A 23,825-nucleotide genomic window follows, 5' to 3' on the forward strand; every position below is an offset into this window, starting at 1 on the left:
TGCACAATGTGATGTGGTCACAGGACTCCAAATTAACTGTCACTTTCTCTGTGAGGCGTCTGTTCACTCCTTCAACTGTTAAGTAATCAGGCACGCTCCGCAGGCGCTCTCCTGTGCTGTGCACTGCCTTAGAAACAGAGTCAGAAGCAGCTGACTTTAGACTGTCGCTACTGGGCTGAGTCATCCCGGGAAAGTCTCTACGCTTCCGATCTCCAGTGTCCTCATCTGTTGTCCTATTAGAGTGGAATAAATATGCCGGTGGGGTGGAGCCTTTAATCCTAGCACCCTGGAGGCAGAGTCAAGTAGATCTCTGAGTTTGAGGCCAGCTTGGTCTACAGAGTGAGTTCTGGGACAGCCAGGGCTATACAGATCTTGTCTCAAGAAACAAACAAACAAAAAACAGGGGTGGGGGGAGTGGTATAAGCGTAAAGCAGGCGTCGGCTGAGGTCTTAGCATCTTCTCCCTTTCACTTTTCAGAAAGCAATACTTCCATCAAAGAGTTTTAAAATGAGAGTTTCATGCACGCATATGTGTGTTGGTCAAATCTACCGCCACTCTCTCCCTTCCTTTCCCACTCTTTCCCCATCCTTCCACAACCTCTTCTTCGTGTGTGCTTGTTCAGTCACTCTTGTTTTTTATGGTTTTCTTATTTTTTTGTTTTTGATTGTGTTTTGTTTTGAGACAGGGTCTCACTATGTGGCCTTAAACATATGGAATTCACTATATAGAACAGGCTGGCTTGGAACTCATTGAGATCAGCCTGTTTCTGCCTCTGTAGTGCTGGGATTAAAGATGAATCCAAAACAAAACAAAAACAAAACAAAACAAAACAAAACAGAATGAGAGTGATGGAGTGAGCAAGTGCATATGAAGATGAGGAGAGGAGATGGTAGAAGCAGAGCTACACACTGAGACCCTGTCTCAGACAAAATAAAGAAAGAAAGAAGCTATTTTAAAATCTTACTTTATGTAGATAAGCGTCTCGCCTGCGTGTATAGTCTATGCAGCACGTGTGGCCCGGTGCCGGTGGAAGCCAGAAGAGGGCGCTGAATCCCCTAGATCTGGGGTTACGGACGCTTGTGAGCTATCACGTGAGAGCTCAGACTGGAAATGTAGAAGAGCAGCCAGAGTCTGAGCTAAGGAGCCATCTCTATAGTATCCCTCTTCTCTTTTTAAACCTACTCCATGTAGTGCTGCCTGTGTGCGCATGGATGTGGGACCGTGTACTAGAGCATGGCTAGCCCTTTCAGGGTCTGCCGCGCTCCCTGAAGGAAATCAACCCCAAGAGCCATCAGTTGGCATCCTGCACTGGATCGGCTGCTCTGCGGATAGGGAGGGCGGTACTTCGTGAGCCCCACACCGCCGCGTGCTGGGATTTTTGGATCTGGCGCATGTCTTGTGCGTGCATATGAGCTCATCTGTGCAACAACATTACATTCAGCAAACAATGTCTGACTGGAGATGTCTACAATTCCTGGCCTTTACAATTTTTCCACGTTCTCTTTGTCAGTGATTACCTGAGTCTTAGGAAAAGAAGTGTGATAGAGATTTCTCATTTAGAGCTTAGTAGTCCACAGCCTCTTAATCTATGAGTGTTGGCCAGATGTAAGTGGGCCTTTGTTAATCCCCATCTCCTACAAAAAAAGAGGCTTTTCTGATAAGGGTTGAGAGATGCACTAGTCTATGAATGCAAAGGTTAAAGACACAGGGAGCAGTTTGTTAATTTGCCTACTTAGCAAAATAACAGCAACAGGTTGTCGTCCAGGGCCTATGACTTAGCCAGCCCTGGGCTTTGTCTCAGTTAACAGTGACAAGTATCAAGCATGAGTTCTGTCTTGTAGAGAGGGCTTTAAAACAAATCAGAAATTTGTTGGTTATTCTCATAATATCCAAGCCACTATTACCACACATATTGCCAGGCCACTTGTGACTGTAGCTCACAGGGTTCCCAACTGGGTAAAATGATTGCATACTCAGTTTTTGTAAACTTACATTTCCAGGAAACTCCTCCTCCTCTTTTTTCTTTTTGAGACTCATATATAATCCAAGCTGATCTCAAACTCATTATGCAGCTAAGGATAACCTTGAACTTGTAATCCTCCTGTCTTTACCTCCAAGAATATGGATCACAGACCTGCACCACCACCCTGCTTTACAGTGTGCTGGGAATTGCACACACACACACATACACATTTGTGTGCAGGTTAAGCACTCTGCCAACTGAGCTGCATGCTACATCCTCATCTTACTTTTTTATGGCTCTAATGTTATCTTCTTGAAAACACCTCTCTAGGGTACCAGATACAAGCACTTTCCTGTCTTGGACCTCAGAATTCTAGTTTCACGTCATTGATTTACCAAGTGTCTCCCAGATGCCTGGATACAGCAGCAAGAACAGAAAATTGATATTCATGTCCTGGAACAACTGTGACTTGCCTGCATCTCACCTGAGTGCTGGGATTAATTCCCGATGACCAACTTCTCTCTTAATTCTGCTATGAATACATTCTTATTGGACAGGTTAGCTGAGTACCAAACACCACCTCTCACGTCTCCATTTTCCTCTATAGAGACCGTGGAACCTTCAAGAAGCAGAAAGCTGGTGGAGGACACATGGGTCATAGGGAATCTGCCCTCATGGGAAGGGGGACCCAGGCTGCTTCTTTCTCTTCTGGGCTCTGGATTGTGATGTAAGTGCATTTTACTCTGTCTTTTGCAATTGCATCCAGTACTAGATCAGAGGCCCAAAGCAACGGGGCCTCTTGATCTTGGATTATAATAACTTAGGATTCATTCTGTCTGTTTCTGTCTTCAAGAAGAGATTACAGAGGTTTGGTATAACTTATCTTGAAAAGTTTGGGAGAATTCGCTACTAAGCCCATTTCTTCCTGTTGCTGATTGGGAGTCTGTTAGTTACTGATTCTGGACAGCCCACATCATTGGCTTCCTTTTGTGTGACAAAGTTGTAATTTATGTCTTTCACGAAGTTGGTCCATTTCACTTAAGCTGCTGTGGTGGGTTGGATGGGAATGGCCCCCATTGGTACATCTGCTAGAATGCTTGGTCCCCAGTTGCAGGAACTGTTTGGGAAGGATCAAGGAGGTGTGGCCTTCTCGGAGGAGGTGTGTTACTGGATGTAGGCTTTGAGGTTTCAAAAGATTGGGATCATTCCCACATAGCTCTCTCTCTGCCTCCTGTTCAAGATGAAAGTTCCCAGCTGGGGCTCTAGCTGCCTACCTGTGATCTGCCATTGTAAACTCCAACCCTCTGGACCAATTAAACTTGTTTTGTCAATTAGTTAATTTATATTTTTTATGTGGATTGGGGGAGTTGCAGACTTGTGAGCAGCCACTTGGGTGCTGGGAATTGAACCTGGGTCATCTGGATGAGCAGTCAGTACTCAGAGCCGTCTCTCCAGCCCCCCCAAACTCTTTTGTTGCCTTGGTTGTGGTGTGTTCTCACAGCAACAGAAGAGAAATTGTATACTGAATAGTGTGTTACCCTAGTCCCTCAGTTACCCACTTAACCCATGATGTCTGCACTGGCAGTGCCTCTTCCATTCCAAGCGTTAATAATGTGTGTTCTCTGGCCCTCTCTCCACAACCAATTAAGTCAATTGATGAAAAGAGCTGACTTGGGCATCTGCAGTCATAACTTCAGTCTCCACTCGTGGTTCTGCATTGCAAGGAGGGCTCCATCTAGCTACTAACTGCACAGAAGGACTGAGCAGGCCAGTGAGCTATTTGTGGATTCTCTGTTGGAGATGCCTGATGTCTTAGACCCTTCAGAAGGTTTTTCCTGTAGTGGGTATCAGTGTTCGGGGGGCTATCGAACTGGTCCTTTCTCTCTCAGGCACTTTTATTTTGCATCTCTAAGCAGGTCAGCATCCACCTCCTCCAGAGACCTGAAGGTGAGTGAGGGGCTCTAGCAGGCAATGTTTCCTTCCTTTCCCTCTCCCTTGCTAGAAACAGATTACATCCCTAAAGCTAGCCCCCAAGGTCTAGTCCCTTATTTGACCACTGACTCATTCCTGAGACAAGGCCCAACAATTAAAATTTATCGTTTGGCTAATCTGTCCAATCAGGATTTACCAATTCACCCCAGCACAGACTCCCCCTTTTTCTCCTTAAAAAGTCACTCCTGGGGTCAGAGGTGGGAAGGGGGTGGGAAGGGAAGAAACACTTGTTATTGCTGCCACTGCTGCTTGATGTCTGCCTCTACAGTCTCCCCTCTGGGTAATAACTCTCCTTTGTGCCAAGAACTTGGTGTCTGGGAGCGTCCTGTACTAACTCTGAGGGGACCACAACCTCCCTTGTGAAGGTTGGGCTGGTGAAGGGGAGTCAAATTCTTTGTATGGACACCTCCTTTTATGTTTCTTTAAAAGCTAAGTGAACTTCCCTGTACATTTCTTTTTCTAAAGAATCTTTATTTAAAAAGGAGAAGGAGGGGGAGGAGGAGGAGGAGGAGGAGGAGGAGAAGCAACAGCAGCAACAACAGCCACTAAGTCTGCAGTGTTCGCCCCCTGCCCAACCTGTTCCTATAGCAGACACAATGAGTAAGGACAAGAGGGAACAGAGTCCCATGGGATCCGTAATTAGTGTGGTACTTAGAACTCTTCCTTAATCAGTGTGGTACTTGGAACATCAGTAAATCAAAACAATATTGCTTTTAATATAGTACAGGTATTAATGTCACCATCAAAGACTTGAAAGTGCAAGGGTGGTGACTCCCACTACATCTGCCTACGGTGCTCCTGTCTGGACTGTGTAGACCACAAACAAATCATGGAGGCTTATGGTAGATTGTGACACACTTAACCAAATGGTACCTCCAAAGGGATCTATTGTGACTGATGTGGTCTCATCGTTTGAAAAATTAGCACACCTCCTTGTACTCAGTACTCAGAAGCTTTTACTATGGAAAATGCCCTTTTCCCCGTGCCCATATGAAGTCCCACCACACAGCTTTCATTTAGTCAGAAAGGCTAGCAACACATTTTCACTGTCCAGTCTCTTGAGTCCTACAGGGATCTTACCTTTCTCTTACACTGGTCCATAACACTGGTGAATGTTAGGAGCGGGTGTGGCGGCAGTCCCAAAGGAGCCAGGGACTGTAGCTAAGTCATATGACTTGCACCTGACTTCCTCATATAAGCCACAAACATCTTGAGAGCTGCGCAGGTGCACCAGGATACTGGTGAATCCAGTTTGATGGAGATATGCCCCTGCTGCCCTGATTAGCTGAAGCTGCGTGCCTGGTGAGGCGGCGTGGCCTGCTGTGCGTGGATGAGAGTATAAAAGGAGTGAGAGGCCCAGGGTTCGGGGGAGATATAAACAAGAAGAATCAGGACTGAATAAACTGCTGTTAGAAGGACTGGTGGTCGTGTCGTTCTTGCTGGTCGAGAGCGGACGCGACAGGTGAAAATATGTGGCTTATTAATTAACAATCAAGAAGCATCAGCCACTTTAGACTTACGTCTTACACTTAGACACCAGCATAAGGCTCAGAAATTACAATCAACACCTTTTTGCCGCAGTGGAACTTGTGGAGGTGAGGCTGCGGTGCACACTAAGCTAGCCCATCCTAAGGTGAAGGATAAGCTGCTGGACCTGGGCTCTCCTCCAACAGGGAAAGAGGAACAACATCCAGTCACTTTCTTTGGCTGTTGGAGAATACATATTTCTCCTCTGAGTCCCTGCAGCTCATTTAACAATGACTCACCCCCAAAGTTGCCAATTTTCAGTGGGACCCAGAACAAGAGAAAGTCTAAGGCCTTTATGCACGTTGTTGTCCTGCCGTCTGGGCCACTTAAGCCCACAGACCAACGGCGCTCAATGTGTCAGACACAGGGGTGGGCTTGGAGTCCTTGGTAGGGACCAATAATTAGTTGCCGTGTGGCCCTTAGGATTTTGGAGTGTGGCCCTGCCATCATCCACAGATAACTGCCCTCCTTTTGAGGGACAGCTCTCAAGCTGCGATTGCACCTTGGTTGAAACTGAAAGCTTGACCATCAGCCACAAAGTTACTCTGTGATCCAAACTGCTTATCATTGTGTAGGTGTTATGGTTATCTGACCTATAAAGCCATAAAGTTAAGTGTGCTAGTTAACTGACACTCTGCTATCGATGGAAATGGTACCTGTGTGACTTGCCGAGTCAGGTCCTGCAAGCACACATAAGTTCCGTGAAATGGTCCAATGGCCAAAGTCCCTCCCCCTGTCCCCACTACACCTGTGGCCCTACTGCACCTGCCCTTCCTGCCCTGCACTCCGGGCCTTGGGAAGACTTTCCTACACTTACGTCACAGAGGAAGAGAAGACATGATGTCATTTAGGTTTAAGGTTGATGAGATATGCAGGCACAGCCCAATCTGTGATATTATCAAGGGAAACCTTCCCAGGGAGCAGCACTTAGGGGCCCCACCCCCAGTTGTGTACTTTGTTTGGGGGGAGAATTAGCCAGAAGTGCAGTAATATAAGCATGAGGGTTCACCATTCACAGCCAACAGTATGCCTGAGTGGTCAGGAGCTTGTAAGGAACATGAGTGGATATTAGGTGAAAAGGAAATTCGAGTTAGGTGCGATGGCTCATACCTCTAATCCTGACACTGAAGAGGCAGAACCAGGAGGATCTGTGAGTTCAAGGCCAGCCGGAACTACATAACGAGATTCATGTCAGCCAGGGCTAGACAGTGAGACATTTTCTCAAACCAGTCAAATCAATCAGTAAATAAAAAATAAAAACAAATTTGAAAAAAGAAATTGGGGAAAGCCGGGCGTGGTGGCGCACCCCTTTAATCCCAGCACTCGGGAGGCAGAGGCAGGCGGATTTCTGAGTTCAAGGCCTGCCTGGTCTACAAAGTGAGTGCCAGGACAGCCAGGGCTACACAGAGAAACCCTGTCTCGAAAACAAACAAACAAACAAAAAAGAAATTGGGGATCCGTATGGTCAATTTCTCTGAAAAGTCAAGAGATGTGAGCACATTTGTGTCTTACGTGAATGCTAACCAGTAACCTAGACAAAGAAGAATGTCAATAGCAGTGGCCCATTCAACAGATGCAGCCTGGCAGCTCTTTCTCTAGCTACCTCTGGCATCATTCAAGGGGCTCAGGAACAAAGCAACCCTCTTCAGCAGTAAAGGTTATGCTTAGATCTGGGAACATGGACTTCCATTCACCAAAGCTGACCTAGCCATAGTCCCCCAACCCAGCAGCAACAGCACCAACTAACACAGAGCCCCCATCGTGACACCATTTCCGGGGTGAGAAGCTAATTCCTGGACGGCATTTCCCAGGATGACCAGCCAATGCCCGGTGACAGGGTGACCACACTGGCCCACTTCCTCCATGCAAAGAGCAACAACTATGTTTTCTAGAATCAGCGTTGACTCTGGATATGGATCGACCGTCCCTGCGTGCAATGCTATTATTACCCACTGTCTCACCCGCTATCATGTCACCCTATACATCATGGCTTACGACTGAGGAGTTCACTCCATAGTCAGAGAAACGCTGCAGCAAGCCCATGCTCGTGGAAGTCACTGGTCTTATCACCCTCGCCATCTTAAAGCAACTAACTGGCTTAACAGGAAGTGGAATGGACTTCATGAGAATGCACACAGAACCAGTGGGGCCAGGCTCTCCAGAAGGCTATACACGTTCTGAATCTCTGCGTAATCTGTCACGGGCCTAGGAGTCAAGGATGGGGAGTAGAGGTGACATCACCTGCCACCTTTGCTTCCTGGTGGCCTAACTTTCTACTCTCCTAGCCTCCAGGTTTAAGCTTCAGAGGAAGCAGCACTTCCACTGGGAGATGTGACAAGGACACTGAGCTGTCGCCCCCCCCCCCAGCCACTTGGGGCTCCCGTGGCTCTGAACCAGCAGGCCAAGAAGTGGAGTGGTCGCTTCAGACTGCTAAGTGGGTGCTGGCCGTGGAGGTGAGGGGGACTCTGAACCCTCAGGGCCTCTATTTTCACTAATGATCACTGGAAAACTAAAACCCAGTCCAGGCAAGAACACGGATGGAATGAAGATTTGGGTCCAGTACCACTTCCTAACCCTGGTTAAAACCCCTCATCAGCTGGGGCTCTTAACAAAGACAAAGTGAATGCAGAGTGGGTGGTGGAAGCCGATAGATAGTTCTGAAGTCTCAGCTGCCACCGCTCTATCACTTACAGCTGTCACCAACTGTTTCCGCCATGCTGTGTCAATCTGTGTCTGTCTAAGCAAGTGTCTGTGTTTTCTTTCTTCTTTTCGGTTAGCGTGTAACATGGGACATGTTGACTTTAAAGCAGCGCGCGGTATTGTCAGTTTTACATGCCAGTGTTAATCTGTGAGATAGCTTAAGGAAAATGCAGGGCAATCATGGGCTTCACGTCCCCTTAAAGGGGGTGAGTGGCTTTGGTCACACAGAGATAGCACCACCACGTTACGTAAGACCATGGCCTCCTGTTGTCCGTATTTGAAAATAAAATGTGGTTTAAGGGAACACATATAGGTGCCAGGTTAACAGGGAGTGGGCTTGTGGTGTGTTTGTTTGTTTGTTTGTTTGTTTGTTTGTTTGTTTTTGCCTGAGTTAAAGGGCATCCAGTATTGAGTGTGAAATGTTCCTCACAGGCCTGTGTATTTATTTGAACACTTGGTTCCCAGCTGGTGACATTGCACACAGGTAGTCAGTCCATGATTCGTGCATAGATCTGTGAAGGTGTTCCTGGGTGCTAACATTTGAGTCAGCTGCCTGGGACGGTCTCAGCAGTGCAGGTGCAGTGTCCAGTCCATCCATGGTCTGTGCAAAAGAAGCAAACTGTGGAGGGATAGCAACGCTCTTTCTTTTCCTGAGCCTGCTAGGAACTCTTGCTCAGGCAACAGAGCTCACAGCACTCCTGGGCCTTCGGTACCCACTCCAACCCACCCCAAGTCTCAGGATTTCAGCCTTGCATTGACAGGGACACCTTTCTTTTTTTTGATTTAAAACTTCCATGTGTGGGTGTTTTGCCAACATGTATGTCTATACACCTCATACATGCCTGATGCCCATGGAGGCTAGAAGACGGAATGAGATGCCCTGTTACAGGGGGTGAGCCCCCATCTGGATGCTGGAAATCAAGCCTGGCCCACTGAAAGAACAGCCAGTGCTAAGGTTAACCATTGCACTGTCTCTCCAGTCCTCCCTCTCATTAGTGGGCCTCTGACTTAAGACTGAGGTTCCTGGTCGTCTGCATACACAGTGGGACTCCTTGGCTTTAACAATCAAGCTATCCAGCCCTTAAAATAAACCTCTTCTTTTATATCTCCCCATCCTTCAGTACTGTTTCACTGGAGAGTTTTGATGTGGGTAGGTACTTCCCACTTTTTTTGGTATGGGTATTTTGCCTGCATGCACAGATGTGTGCACCACATTGCATGCCTAGCGCAGTGGATCCCCTGGAACTGCAGTTACAGACAGTTGTAAGCTGCCATGTGGGTGCTGGCTAGTGAACCCTAGCCCTCTAAAGGAACACCCAGTGCTCTTAACCACTGAGCTATCTCTCACCCCCACCTCACTATCAGAAAGAGCCTCCCACCCTATTTCAGACCCACATACACTGAGAAAGGAGTTCATATTGCATCCTCATCCCTCATTAGTTCCTTCCTCCAAAGGAGAGTGTTCTACCCACTGGACCATCCTCTCAGCCCTCTGGTTGTCAGTTTCTTGGGGCGGGGTGTTCAGTAAGTGGAAAATGAGAATCTTAAACCAACCAGCATCATAAAGTAACCCAAATTCTGTCCAGGGATCAAACCATCACCAGGCAAAACTACAGTCCCAGTGCCCTCCTTCCAGCCCCTCCCTCCCGGAAAGCCACAGAAACACTGTGCCCAACAGGGACCAGACAGGCACAAAGAAGTATTTGGCGGAATCTGGCTTTTCTTCTTTGCATTACTTAGCTGCCCTGTCATTCATTTCTCTTTATTTACTCTCTCAGCAGTGAGTCCAGGCTCCTGGAAGCTGGGTTTCACATTCATAGGCAAGTCCTTGAGTATCTTTTATGTAGGTTGTGAGAGAAAAGCAATAGATATCCCGCCTTGTGCAGTTGTCGGAGGAATTCAACGTAGAGGAGAGTGACAGATTCAGTGAAGGATTCAGTGAAGGACCCCAAGAACTTGCCAGCAAGAGAAGCCAGGGTGACCTGTATCTGGGGTGTGGGTTTCTGCTGCCTGTTACTTAATTGCCCGTCCAGAGAGACTCACTCTTTCTAGACTCTCAATCCACACATCTATACTGCACTTGGCTGTAAAAGTCCCAGAGGTCAACCTCTTGTCCCAGGCATGGCAAAAGAAAACGTCACCTTCCCTTGGCCTCAGAGATCATTGAGAATAGACCCATAGTCTAGTAAGACTGATGAGAGGCAAGGATTGTTTTGTGGGAAGAGCTGAGAAAGTGCCAGTCACATTCTCTTCTCAGCTATATTGAGCCCAGAGGGACAACTCCAACCTTTACGCAGGAGAAGAGAAGGCCGAATGAATGGAGCCAACGTGAACAGACAGGCTAACAGAGAGTGGGGCTTGGGTCTTTAGTCACCATGCCTGAAGCCAGCCTTTCACTGAAGAGCCAAGAAACTGCCTTTCCCAGGGCTGAAATGAGCTGTTTAGCTAAAGATTCAAAGCATGATGCGTATAAGCAAACCTGGATGAACTGTCCCCAGGTTACCTGTCAGTAGCTATGTGTTTGGTGGCTGCGGGGGTGTGGGTGGGTGGGTGGGTGGGTTAGGCTTTAGAGCTAACCAGGTCTGCAGCTGACTCTTATTCTTAAGCTTTCTAAGTTTGAATTTCTTCACTTCCTAAATGATACAACAGCTTTTCTTTTCTCTCTCTCTCTTTCTTTCTTTTTTTAATTTTTGATTAGATGTTTTCTTTATTTACATTGCAAATTTTATCCCCTTTCCTCATTTCCCCTCCAAAACCCCCCTATCCCATCACCCCCTCCCCCTGCTCACCAACCCACCCACTCCCAGTTCCCTGCATACACAGGATATGGTAGGACTCCTTAGCCTTAACAACCAAGCTATCCAACCCTTATAATAAACCTCTTCTTTTATATCTACCCATCCTTCAGTTCTGTTTCACTGGAAAGTTTTAATGTGGGTAGGTACTTCCCTCTTCTTTTTGGTATGGGTATTTTCCCTGTCCTGGCATTCCCCTACACTGGGACATCGAGCCTTCACAAGACCAAGGGCCTCTCCTCTCATTGATGTCCTACAAGGCCATCCTCTGCTACATATGCATCTGGAAACATGGGTCCCTCCATATATACCCTTTGGTTGGTGGTTTAGTCCCTGGGAACTCTGGGGGTACTGGTTGGTTCATATTGTTGTTCCTCCTGTGGGGCTGCAAACCCTTTCAGCTCCTTGGGTCCCTTCTCTAGCTCCTCCATTGGGGACCCTGTGCTCAGTTCAATGGATGGCTGTGAGCATCCACTTCTGTATTTGTCAGGCACTGGCAGAGTCTCTCAGGAGACAGCTATATCAGGCTCCTGTCAGCAAGCACTTGTTGGCATCCACAATAGTGTCTGGGTTTGATGATTGTATATGGGATGGATCCCCAGGTGGGGCAGTCATTAGATGGCTTTCCGGCTTTCTTTTCTTTTTAAATTTAGTTTAGATTTCTTTTATGTGTGTCTGAGCATTTGGTCTATGTGTTTGTCCATGTACCATGTGTATGCCTGGCACCTGAGGAGGTCAGAAGGGAGGGTTGGATCCACTGAAACTGGAGTTACAAGTGTTCACGAGCCACCATGCATATGCTGGGACCAGAGCCTGTGTGCAGTAGAAGAGCAGTCAGTGATCTTAATTGCTGAGTCAACTCTCCAGCCCTGAAGCAGTTTTCTTAAGGTGGCCATGTGGGTGATGCACACATAGTTCCTGCGGTCCCAGAATTCAGGGACCTGAGGCAGGAGGATTCTGAGTTGGAGGTCAGTCAGGATGACATAGTGAGCTCCAGGCCAATTTATTTTCTCATGTGTGAGGGCAGATCCTGTGAGCATGAGACTACCTCCCACATCTTAAGATAAAAATTAATATGAAATTTATCCATCCAAACCCAAGAACTGGGTTTTACGTAGACTTCCAAGTTTCATTTAATAACATACACTTCATCACAGTCTCTCGCCTTTGTGGACCCTAGGCTTTCTGCCCATACACTAAGGCAGGAGCAAGGTTGCATAGGAGAATGGAAGGAAGCATGGTGAGGGTAGCTTGGGGGAAGGAAACTGTGTACATCATACAAATGTCTCTACAAAACCCATTCCAGCCGGGCATGGTGGCGCACGCCTTTAATCCCAGCACTCGGGAGGCAGAGGCAGGCGGATTTCTGAGTTCGAGGCCAGCCTGGTCTACAGAGTGAGCTCTAGGACAGCCAGGACTATACAGAGAAACCTTGTCTTGAAAAACCAAAAAAAAAAAAAAAAAAAAAAACTATGCGAGAGCTGGAGAGATGACTCAGTGGTTAAGAGCACTGGCTGTTCTTCTAGAGGTTCGATTCCCAGCACCCACATGGTTCTCAGCTAAGAGTCCAGTTTCAGGGTATCTGGTACTTCTGTCCTCCATGGGTATTGTACATACATGCTACACAGACATACATGTAAGCACAACACTGAGACACATAAATAAATATTTTTTAAAACCACCCATTGTATACAGTGAATATACATCGATGAAAAAAATGCATACAATTTTAGAGTTGAGTCTAGTGGTTCTCACCTATAATCCCTGCATTTGGGAGGCTGAGGCAGGAGGACTGTCATCAGTTCAAAGCCACCTTGAGCTGCACAGTTCCAACCCATCCTAGAGGATGTCCTGTGTAAAAAAACAAAGAACCCGACATTCATGGTCACTCACACTGGTAAATACAACACTTAGAGGCTGAGGCAGGAAGATCACGAGTTCGAGACTAGGCTGAGCTATATAGCAAGACCCTGACTCATGAAACAAAAACAACCCCCAAACATACATGGTTATAGCTATAAGTATATTGGTATAGGATAATTACCAGGCTTAAGGAGATCTTGTATCATTGTTCAAGTAACACAGAAGAAGCTAAACTTTGTTAAATGACCTCACTGATAAACTTACAAATTTGACATATTTACAATTTTGAACTGAGTTTGTACACTTCATGCTCTCCTTTTGTTTATGCTTTTGTATTCCTGGCCAGTCCAGTTCCTTCCCCCAGTAAACAAGTCCTGCCCAAGTACTTCACAAAGAATTTATAAATGTAGAAATGTAAACTCACCAGGCACATACCTTTAGACCCAGCACTCAGGAGGCAGAGGCAGGCAGATATCTGAGTTCAAGGACAGTCTGGTGTACTGAATGAGTTTCAGGACAGCCAAGGCTACACAAAGAAACCTTGTCTTGAGAGAGAGAAGGAAAAAAAAAAGAAAAAAGAAACATAAACTCATCAGGTCTAGTTGTCAAATATTACAATACTGTTTTATGAACTTAATAATTCTTTCTTATAGCTCATGAGTCTTAACCCAGTTATGCTGACCTATCAAATTCTGTAATATGCTACATTATTTTAAAATCTTACTTGAACTATGAAACAAATACACACAATATTGTTTTAAACACAAAATTGTTAACCTAAGCTGTATAATCTCCTATCAGCTCTATATTAATTCTCTCATCTAGGTACTAACCAGGCTCACTCTTCACGATCGGGTGCACGTGGGCAGTAGAGCCAGAAACTCTGTATTTAGTCCTAAGTGTTTGGGTTTGAAAACACCCACTAGTCAGCAGGGAAAAAGTTCTAGCATCTCTAAGGAGCTCACATTACTGGGTCAGCAATTCACAGCCACACTAGCGTTCCGTTCTCAGGCGGCCAAGATGAGGTGACCAGATCATCACTTCTTGGCTGTGATATCGTGTCCCTCGCAGGAAAGCACAGGAAAGCTGAGTTTGACATCTTACGCTGAGGCTGATGGGTGATAATTTATTCACACCATATCGATAGCAGTCCGAAATTTGACACCTGGGACAGGACCTGAGCTTTTCGGTCCTCCAGGATGCTTCTATCTGAGTCACAGTAGATACAGGGAGCCCTTTTTAAAGTCACCATGACAACATGGGACTTCTACTCCATATCTTCCTGCTGAACTCAAATTACACCCTTCTGCAATCACCTAAAGTTTGCAAGCTCATCTAGCTTATAAAAAACAAAGAACAAAAAACTTGTATTACAATTACTAGATGCTTGTTTTGTGCTTTAATCTTTACATTTTTTTTTTTAAAAAGCTTTATTGGGCTGGCAAGATGGCTCATTAGGTAAGAGCACTGACTGCTCTTCTGAAGGTCCTGAGTTCAATTCTCAGCAACCACATGGTGGTGCACAACCATTTATAATGAGATCTGATGCCTTCTTCTGGTGCATCTGAAGACAGCTACAGTGTACTTATGTATAATAATAAATACATCTTTTTTTTTAAAGATTTATTTATTTATTTATTTATTTATTTATTTATTTAATGTGAGTACACTGTAGCTGTTTTCAGACACACCAGAAGAAGGCATCAGATGGTTGTGAGCCACCATGTGGTTGCTAGGAATTGAACTCAGGACCTGTGGAAGGGCAGTCAGTGCTCTTAACTGCTGAGCCATCTCTCCAGTCACATCTTTACATTTTTGTGTATTTATTCAGTGTGTGCACATGCATGCTGTATGTATTCCACAGCATGCATGTGGAAATCAGAGGAAAACTTGCAAGAGTCGCTTCTCTCCTTTCAGCATATGGGTCCCAGTGTTAGCCTTGGCCGCCAGGGCCTTAACCCACTGAGCAATCTCGCCTGCCTGTTTATTTCATTTTGTGTCTCACTCTACAGCCCAGGCTACCCTCCTGATTCAGGCTCTGAAGTGCTGGGATAACACGCCTTTGGCTGTATTCTTCGACCTCTTAAGGCAGTTTATGGCTCAGTGACTATGTGCTTGCTGCAATCCTTTCCACCTGAGTTTGAATCCTGCAACCCTCATGGTGAAAGCAGAGAAATAAATTCTCCAAGTTGTCCTCCATATATACACACACATAAATAAAATAAGACACTCTAAAAAGGCTTTGTTGGTGGTGCTTATTATTCTGGAATTACATATTTCTGATGGCTTAGAATTTTTAAATGTAGCCCTTTAAAAAGAATCATCTTTATTATTTTTACACGTCCATGTGTGTGCCTGGACCTGTATGTGGAGGTGCTTATGGAGGCCAGAAGAAGGTGTCAGATGCCCTGAAGCAGGAATTACTGTGAGCTGTCCGCATGGATGCTGGGGACCCACCTATGTCCTCTCCAAGAGCCCAGCCTCTCTTGGCCACAGAGCCATCTCTCCAGCCCCCTGTGGCCCTTTGAATATAGCGCTTCTTTTTCTTTAGCGTCTCTCTCTCTCTCTTTTTTAATATTTTTATTAGGTATTTTCCTCATTTACATTTCCAATGCTATCCCAAAAGTCCCCCATACCCTCCCCCCCCACCCCCCTACCCACCCACTCCCACTTTTTGGCCCTGGCGTTCCCCTGTACTGGGGCATATAAAGTTTGCATGACCAAAGGGCCTCTCTTCTCAATGATGGCCGACTAGTCCATCTTCTGCTACATATGCAGCTAGACACACGAGCTCCGGGATACTGGTTAGTTCATATTGTTGTTCCACCTATAGGGTTGCAGATCCCTTCAGCTCCGTGAGTACTTTCTCTAGCTCCTCCCTTGGGGGCCCTGTGATCCATCCAATGGCTGACTGTTCTTTTCTAGTCTTAACAAAGCTGCGCACTAGACTCCTTTTGACTGGTGACGACTTGGCATATCTTTGTAAACCTTTTCAATTTCATCCTCTCTATGTGCAGCTTGGATTCCCCCCACCCCCAACCCTCTCCCAAGACAGAATTTCTCTGTGTAGCCCTGACTGTCCTGGAATTTTCTTTGTAGACCAGGCTGGCCTTGAACTCATAGATCCGACTGCCTCTGCCTCCCTGGGATTAGCTTCAGTTTGGATTTGACAGCTCCACAAAGTCCATATGTTCAAGTTTGGTCCCCTAGGTGGCGCTGTTGGGACAAGGTGGAACCCTTGAAAATTGATAAATCAGCCTGGGCACATATTTCCTTAGCTGATCTGAAAACTCTTTGTTTTCTTTTTTTTTTTTTTTTATATTTATTTATTTATTATATGTAAGTACACTGTAGCTGTCTTCAGACACACCAGAAGAGGGCATCAGATTTCATTACAGATGGTTATGAGCCACCATGTGGTTGCTGGGATTTGAACTCATGACCTTTGGAAGAGCAGTCGGCACTCTTAACCGCTGAGCCATCTCACCAGCCCAACTCTTTGTTTTCTAACGGATAAGTTTACTACATTTTTATTTTTATTTGGAAAACCATTTGTGCCTGCCTGTCCTGCTCTTTTTGGGGATTGATCAGCCTTTAAGTCATTTTTCCCCCTATTTTGGTAATCAGAATTTATGGGGGTTTGGGGCATGCGTTTACCCTGGGCTCATGAGTGTGTGTGTGTGTGTGTGTGTGTGTGTGTGTGTGTGTGTGTGTAGGTCAGGGAACAGCCTTGGTTGTTGACAGCCTCTGAGTGCATCAGACTGGCTGGCCCTGGAGCCCCGACCCCCACCCCGGCACACACCTCATCAAAGGGGCACTGACTGGGATTGCAGATGTATACTGCCACACCCTGCTTTATGTGGGTTCTGGACGTTCAAACTGAAGTGCTCACCTGTGCAGAAGCTCCTGACTCACCGAGCCATCTCCCAGCCCTGGAATGGAATTTTTATTGCGTTTGTGGCTACATTTAACATGTTCACAGGCATACTTAACCTTAAGAGTACAACTACTTCTTTCCCATAAGTAAACTTAAAATGTTTTACTGTAGACATTCCCTTCTAAAATGTTTCCAAATCTACTTCTTTAGTGTGTATGTTGGAGAGGGAGAACAGGGGAGAAGGGAGGATGTTAGCAGACAGCTTTCACAAGTCACTTCTGTCCTCCCACCTTGTGGGTTCTAGGGGGCAAACTCACGTCATCAGGATTGTGTAGTAATCACATTTACTCGTGGAGTCAGCTTGGTGGCCCCAAACATTTCAAACTTTGATACAGAGCCCCAGATCAATAATATTAAATACAAGCAACTACCTCCTGGTGAGAGTTCCTGAATTTAGTTAATCTGTTTGTAAACTTTGAGCGGGGAGGGATAGCTCAGTGGTTAGATGCACTTGCTCTTCTGGAGGACTGGAGCTCAGTTCCTAGCACTTAGGTTGGATGGCTCACACACACTGTAATTCCAGCTCCAGGGAGTCTCACGCCCTCTCTTGGCCTTCGTGGGTACCTACACTCATACACTCATACACACATACACCTACACATGGGCACATGCAGAGACATATATATGTAAACAAAAAAAAAAGTAAATAGGTACATTTAATAAAATCTTGATAATTCAGGTCTGGAGATGTGACTAGTGATGTGAGTCTTGGTGAGCATACACAAACCCCAAACCCTGGCTGTTCTCCCTAGCACTGCAAAAAATAAAAATAGGGTAATGTGAGACTAGAGAGATGGCTCAGTGGTTTAGAGCACTTGTTCTTACAGAGGACCTGGGTTCAATTCCCAGCACTCACATGGCGACTCACAGATAACTGTAATTCTAATTACAGGGAATCCAACACCCTCTTCTGGCTTCTGTGGGCACCAATCATGCATCTGGTACACAGACACAAAGCAAGCAAAGCACACACATAAAAGAAAAAAACCTTTAAAAACTACTTTTAAAATAGGTAATGCTGGGCTGGTGAGATGGCTCAGTGGGTAAGAGCACCCGACTGCTCTTCGGAAGGTCCAGAGTTCAAATCCCAGCAACCACATGGTGGCTCACAACCATCTGTAACAAGATCTGACGCCCTCTTCTGGAGTGTCTGAAGACAGCTACAGTGTACTTACATATAATAAATAAATAAATAAATAAATAAATAAATAAATAAATAAATCTTTAAAAAAAAAATAGGTAATGCTGGCCTCAATGGGAGAGGATGCGCCTAGCTCTGCTGCGACTTGATGTGCCAGGGTGGGCAGATATGGGGAGGGGGGCTCCACTCTCTCAGAGAATGGAAAGGGGGTGGGGAGAGGGTCCATATGAGGGGGGACCAGGAAGGGAGACAGTGGTCAGGATGTAAAGCGAATTTTAAAAAGTAGGTAATGTATTTAAGTGGCTGCTTGCTATATTTCTCATAGTTGTAGTGGTTGGTTTTTGTTTGTTTTTTAAAGAATTACTTATTTATTTTATGTATATGAGTACATTGGAGCTGTCTTCAGACACACCAGAAGAGGGCATCGGATCCCATTACAGATGATTGTGAGCCACCATGTGGATGCTGGGAATTGAACTCAGGACCTCTGGAAGAGCAGTCAGTGCTCTTAACTGCTGAGCCATCTCTCCAGTCCTCATTATGTATTTTATGACTTTGCAAGTTCATTATGAGTTTAGAGCAATAGTTTTTATGTCACAAGTTCGAATGGTTTAGTCAAGAGACAGATCAGCTGCCTGTGGCTTATTATTTTGAAGTCTTATATAGATAAACCAATTAATATTTTATTTTCTGTCCTTGTACCTACAATAAATTGCCCATTCCCAGTTTATGACCTTTAGTTGCCAGATAGTGGCCTCATTCCTAACCTAAAAGGAATGTTTTCTTGATTATAAATTTGTTCCAAGCCTTTCTTTTCCTAGTGCAATTAGCCCGTGACACATTAAGTTTCACAGAGCTCTATTTGCGGCATTTATTCTACAGAGGGCTTGAGATTACTTGTATCAGTGTAGGAGTTCTAGGAAGTCATGATCAGAAATTATGAAATCATCAATTTGTCTACACAGCATTACTACATGAAAATACGTCTTCATATCGATTCTGCACAAGATCTGCCCAATAGAGTGGGCTGATGCCCAGGAATCATTAGGCTCTGTAACACTGACAGGAAAGGCATAGCAGCAGCAAGGGGCATTCCTGGGTCTCTGAGGACCCTGCATCTCTGAGCACATCCATTGCAGCTATGCAAAAGAGTGGGCCATGTCCAGAAACCTCAATTGCTTGCCATCCTGTCCTAGATGGCTTCTGACATAAAACCAAATAAACCCTTTCTTTTGTAAGTTGCACTAACCATGGTGTTCCACTACACCAATAGAATAGTAACTGCTTTAGATGTATTCTGTATATCTCCTTCTCCAGTACTTATTTAACTATGTATCATACTTGTTACAGTTAATGAACCTATACTGACATATTATAAGTTCACAGTTTACCACAGGGTTCACTCTTGCAGACTGGGTTTAGATACATGTGTGACCTGTATCTAGTATCTATGTATCTATTAATGTATAATATGTAGTATTTTCACTGCTCTGAAAGTCCTCTGTGCTTCATCTATGCATCCATTCCTCCATCTTAACCCCTAGCAAACACTAACCTTTCTTGTCTCATAACTTAGCTCTTTCCAGAATATCATACAGTTGATATTATACATATGGGTTTTAAAGATGGCTTCCTAAAACTTAGTATATACCTTTAACACCCCTCTGTGTCTTTGTGGCTTAAAAGGCTCCTTTTTAAGTGCTGAACACTACTGCACTGTGTATGCAGTATGTGTGTGCAGTATATGTGTATGCACCACAGTTTATTCGCGTACTGAAGGGCATCTTGTTTGCTCCAACTCCATAAATTATGAACAGAGATGTTACAAATGGATACAAATGTTGTATCCAGTTGGATATAAATCTCCAGCTCCTTTGAATAAGCAACAAGGAGTAAGTGATATCTGGATTACATACTAAAAGTACATTAGTTTTTAAGAAACTGCTAAACTCCCAATGAGACCATCCACTTGGCATATATACCTGTCGTTCCGCATCCCCACCAGTGTTGAAGTCAGAGTTCCAGGGTTGGGACTTTTAAGTAGACAGAGTGGTATCACACTATTGTTTTATGTGTAATTTCCCAACACCATGTGTGGAATGTCTTTTCATGTTTGTTTGACACCTCTATATCTTTACCAAAATGTCTTTTCAGGTCTTTCGTTCATTTAAAAACAAGTCATGCTCAGGACTGGGAAGATGGCTCAGTGCTTAAGAGCACTTGTGGCTCTTGTAGCACTTGTGGCTCAAGATCAGTTCCACAGGACACTCTCTTCCGGTCTCCTTAGGCACCAGGCATGATGTAATACACTTACACAAAGCAAAATAAATAAAACTTCTTAAAAATTGCCTTAGTTGGGCTGGGGAGGTGGCTCAGTGGCTAAGAGCACTGACTGCTTTGCCATAGACCTCGAGTTTAATTCCCAGCTCACAACATGGTGGCTCACAACCATCTGTAATGGGATCTGATGCCCTCTTTTGGTGTGTCTGAAGACAGTGACAGTGTACTCACATACATAAAATAAGTAAATACATCTTTTTTTTTTAAAGTCTTAGTTAGGGCTTTATTGCTATGAAAAGACATCATGACCACAACAAGAAAACATTTCATTGGAGCTGGCTTACAGTTTCAGAGATTTAGTCTATTATTATCTTGGCAGAAACCATGGCAATGTACAGGCAGACGTGGTGCTAGCTGAAAGCTAGTTGAAAGCTCTACATCTTTTTTTTTTTTTTAGATATTTTCTTTATTTACGTTTTAAATGCTATCCCGAAAGTTTCCTATACCCTCCCCCGGCCCTGCTCCCCTACCCACCCACTCCCACTTCTTGGCCCTGGTGTTCCCCTGTACTGGGGCATATAAAGTTTGCAATACCAAGGGGCCTCTCCTCCCAATGATGGCCGACTAGGTCATCTTCTGCTAAATATGCAACTAGAGACACAAGCTCTGGGGGGTACTGGTTAGTTAATATTGTTGTTCCACCTATAGGGTTGCAGACCCCTTCAGCTCCTTGGGTGCTTTCTCTAGCTTCTCCATTGGGGGCCCTGTGTTCCATCCAAGAGTTCTACATCTTGATCCACAGGCAACAGGAAGAGATCTGGCTTAAACTTCTGAAACCTCAAAGCCCACCCTCCTCCAATCATGTGCTTCCTCCAACAAAGCCACACCTCTTAATAGTGTCATGTCCTGTGGGCCTATGAGAACCATTTTCTTTCAAACCACCACAAAAATCATGTTTTCTTATTTTTGACTCTCTGAGACAGGGTTTCTCTGTGTAGCCTTGGCTGTCCTGGAACTCACTCTGTAGATCAGGCTGGCCTCAAACTCAGAGATTCACCTGCCTCTGCCTCCTGAGTGCTAAAATTAAAGGCAGCTGCCTTCTTTTTATTCTAGGTAATGTCCTTTGTGTCTTTTGCAAATATTTCCCAGTCTGTGGGTGTTCTTACTTCTCACAGAATAGAACTTGTTTGTTTGTTTGTTTGTTTGTTTGTTGAGACAGGGTTTTCCTGTGTAGCCCTGGCTGTCCTGGAACTCACTCTGTGGACCAGGCTGGCCTCGAACTCAGAAATCCGCCTGCCTCTGCCTCCCAAGTGCTGGGATTAAAGGTGTGCGCCACCACTGCCCAGCAGAACAGAACCTTTTCATGTTCACAAAGCCCAGCTTATCAATTGTTTCCTGGATCGTGCCTTGGAGTTGTGCCTTGAAAAGTCATCATCACACCCAGGGTCATTTAAGCTTCCTCAAAGGCAATCTTACACTAGTGGTACTAAAGGTATGGTGTGTGTGTGTGTGTTTGAGAAAGAGAGAGAGAGAGAGAGAGGAGAGAGAGAGAGAGAGAGAGAGAGAGAGAGAGAGAGAGAGAGAGAGAGAGAGAGAGAGAGAGAGAGAGAGTCCTTGCATTTGTTCGCGGAGGCCAGAAGAGGGCATTAGAGCCCTGGAGCTGGAGTTAAAGGATACTTGTGAGCTTCTTGTGGATGTGAGGAACCAAACTTGAGTCCTCTGCAAGAGCAATACGCACTCTTTCCACTTGGCCCCTCTGCAGCTCCTAGCAGTTTTATGTTACTTTGTAGTTTCGCCTTAGGTCTTAGTCATTGAAGTTGATGTTCATGAGAAGCTGGGGGTGTTGCTTCTCTTTCATGTTGGCTTGGGCCTAGCACTGTCCTTGGGCAGATTCTCTTGGCTCCGTTGTATTGATTCAACTTGTCACACATCAATTAGAGAGTGCATTAGGGGCTCTTTGTTCTGGTTAACTGAACTATGTATGTCCTCTCGTCGGACCCACAGTCTTCATTACTGCACTTTAAGGAAAGCCTTGAACTCAGCGTCTTTTCTTCTTTAGTATTGTGTCAACTCTATTACCTTCCAGCTCTCTTCATTAAACTACTTTGTAATATCTGAAAAATAACTTGCTAGGCTTTTCATTAGGATTCTATTTGGTACATAGAGAAAGTTGGGAAGAGCTGACATCTTAACAATTCTGAGGCTTCCTGTCCAAAGTGCCTACTCTCTGTGTTCCATTTTCCTTCACCACTTTTGTAACTTTTCTCATGTAGACCTGTACCACACATTGTTATTTTTTCACCTATTTCCATTTTTAGGGATGTTAATGTAACTGGTGTTGTCTTAGTCAGTGTTCTATTGCCATGAAGAGACACCATGACCAGGGCAACTCTTACAAGAGAAAGAATTTCACAGTCAGACATGGTCCTGAAGAAGTAGCTGAGAGTTCTAAATCCTAACTTGCAGGCAAAAAGACGGAGAGAGACTATGGGCCTGGCATCGTCTTCTGAAACCTCAAAGCCCACCCCCAGTGACATAGTTCCTCCAATGAGGCCACACCTTCCAATCCTATAAATCTTTTCAAATAGTGCCATTCTCTGCTGACTAGCATTCAAATGTATAAGCCTATAGGGACCATTCTTATTCAAATCACCACAGATATTAAATTTTCATATTTGTTTAGTATGTGTGTTTGTGTGGGTGCACACACACGTGCCATGGGCTATGACATGTGGATGTCAGAAGACATCTTGTGGAGTCAGTTCTTTTCTCCCACCATGTGGGTTCCAGGGATGGAACTCAGGTCGTGAGGGTCAATGGTGGTATTTAGTGACTGATTGCTATGCTCATTTTGTATCATTATATATGGTGGCTTTGCTGGGAAATTGAACCCCTAGTTCCCTCGAAGAACAGAGTTGGTGTTCTTAACCACTGAGCAAACTCTGCAGTCTTTCGGACTTTCTATAAACACGATACTGTCATCTGCAAATACAAGGTTTTATTTCTTCCCTCCTAATAAGGCTGGCCTTGAACTCACAGAGCTCCCTGCCTTTGCCTCCTGTGTGTTGAGACTACTTGGGAAGTTCTGGTATATTTTAAAAGGGTTCCTTTTCACTCTTCTCATCCAAAATGCCAACCAATATCCCCAGTATTTAATGTAATAACTGAGTCAAGTCCCCAGAGGTTAAACTCACAGCTGTGTGGAGCCTTCCAACGCACAAAATCCCCCAACAGCTTCTACCTGTCAGATGGTCTGCACTAACTTTCCAATAATTAATGAATTACAGTTGAGGTTTTCCTACCCTGGCACTGGTTCCTACAGAGATCTGTGCCCTGTATAATTCTCTATCCCAGCCATCTGTCTCTTCATTCTACAGGCAATGAGTGGCCTGTGAGGCTGTTTCTCTCCTGGATTTAAGAACGCTTGGATGTTCCATCTGTTCAGGCTTTACCTGTCTGGACAGAGGAGTGACTCCTAAGATCTTTACATCCAGTAAAATGCTATGGAGCAAACGCTAGTCTTGGACTCATGAGTGATCTTTCTGCCTGCCTCCTGGGTGTTAGAATTACAGACATGCACCACCACACCTAACTTTAATACATTTTTAAATTCAACATAGAATCTGG

Source organism: Mus musculus, chromosome 4 (assembly GCF_000001635.26).
Source record: "Mus musculus strain C57BL/6J chromosome 4, GRCm38.p6 C57BL/6J".
In the NCBI taxonomy this organism is placed as follows: Eukaryota; Metazoa; Chordata; class Mammalia; order Rodentia; family Muridae; genus Mus; species Mus musculus.